Source organism: Siphateles boraxobius, unplaced genomic scaffold (assembly GCF_051911475.1).
Source record: "Siphateles boraxobius isolate OS27281-9 unplaced genomic scaffold, OSU_SipBor_1 31, whole genome shotgun sequence".
In the NCBI taxonomy this organism is placed as follows: domain Eukaryota; kingdom Metazoa; phylum Chordata; class Actinopteri; order Cypriniformes; family Leuciscidae; genus Siphateles; species Siphateles boraxobius.
Genome location: NW_027508931.1, coordinates 8622081 through 8623559, shown reverse-complemented (window position 1 = coordinate 8623559; position 1479 = coordinate 8622081). Strand labels below are relative to the sequence as shown.

The 1479-nt window shown below is 42.5% G+C and overlaps 1 long non-coding RNA gene across 1 annotated transcript; it reads left to right on the top strand.

The window, feature by feature from the left end:
• The first annotated feature begins 271 nt into the window (after nt 1–271).
• On the top strand, nt 272–1211 carry LOC143697047 (uncharacterized). The gene is made up of 2 exons (XR_013186152.1): nt 272–355; nt 431–1211. It is a non-coding gene; the product is annotated as an uncharacterized LOC143697047 (long non-coding RNA).
• Nucleotides 1212–1479: the final 268 nt, after the last annotated feature.

Below are 1479 nucleotides of genomic sequence, written 5' to 3'. Positions count from 1 at the left end.
GTTTGGTGCTATTTGGCTCGTTAGTGAACACAGATGCGAGATTGTGTATAAACGATTGTGTCGTTCATTGCTTCAGCATAATTCGCGGCTGTTGGCGGCCCTGGCCTTCCTGTTACATGCTTCTCTTGCAGTCCCGTGTCTTCTGATGCTTTGAGGTAACGTATGTGTGCGTTGGCTAACTAGTTAGCACCCCGATGTGTGATGTGTTGTAATAACTGTGTGGGTTATAGCTGTATAGCTTGCTGTGTGGGCTCTGGGCGGCAGCCTCGCTTTGCATGTCCCTCTCGCATTCCCGTGCTTTGGGGGATGGTGATGTTCGGCGTGGCGTGAATGGGCGTCGGTTTATGATTTAAAGGTAGGTGAAACGTCCATTTTGTGCAGCGCCCATTCCTTTATATATTGCAAATATATGCTTATGTTTGTATCTTAGGAGTAATGGACGTTCTGGGGCGCCTGGTGGGCAACGTGGCTTGACACTGCTGCTTGTACCTTCAGATTATTTACATAACAAACTCTCTTCCCAACGCGTGTGCTCACAGCCTTGTGTGACGCTTGTTTTCCAGTACGTGTCACTGTGATCGCGGGGCGTTTTTTTTTTACTACTAGTCTTTCAAATTGTGTGCTTGTTTGTTATCTATCTTTTTTGTATCTTCAATTGTTATTGGTTTCTTAACTGAATGTTCTAATTGTTTTGCTTTGTCAGTGTTTTGCAGTATTGTATTTGTTTTGAGGTCTGATTTCCCTCAAATGTGCTGGTAGAAGGTCAGTGAGGTTAATAGAAACCCAGTGGTGACATCAAGCCTTGATTTTCATTTTTGTTGTAATATGTTTTTTGTTTACTTATCTAAATGTGTATTATATGTGCATGTTTGGAGTAACTGTCTTGTGTGTGGAGACCTGTAGTAATTTTTACTCTCGTTACAGGAGCCGAGGCTTCAGGGCAGGCCACTAGTAGGCTCTTACGTGCGGTGGTGGGCTCGTCACAGAGTGCTGTGCTGGACTGGATTGCAGTGTGTGTTGATGCTTGTACACGGGGTGTTGAGAGTGATATAGAAGCCTTCTGCGCACTGAAATTTGTGTATCTGCCGTTAAGCCTCGGCCTACTTTATCTCTTGGTCTCTTTTGTGGTGAATGCTGATGACCCAGTGTTTTTTTAATGTCTTATTTTAAATGGTTGCGAGTATTAAAACAAAACTTTTGTATATTTAGTATCCACATCTCTGGCCCTCCTTTGACAATCACGTTCCTGTGTGTCTTTTGTGTAAAACATTAAATCCATAGGATTAATATTTCCCTGGTAAACAGGGTGGCGTAGTCATGCCTAAGCTAGTGGTGGCGTTTCTATAGTTCCTCCTCACGTGGAAGAGTGAGGCTCGCTACATTAGTAAACAATTTTTTTTCTAGGAAATTTCTATAATATAATAAAATTTTCAAGAGTGTAGTTCCTATTCTTGTAGTTCCTGACTTATTACAGGTGAA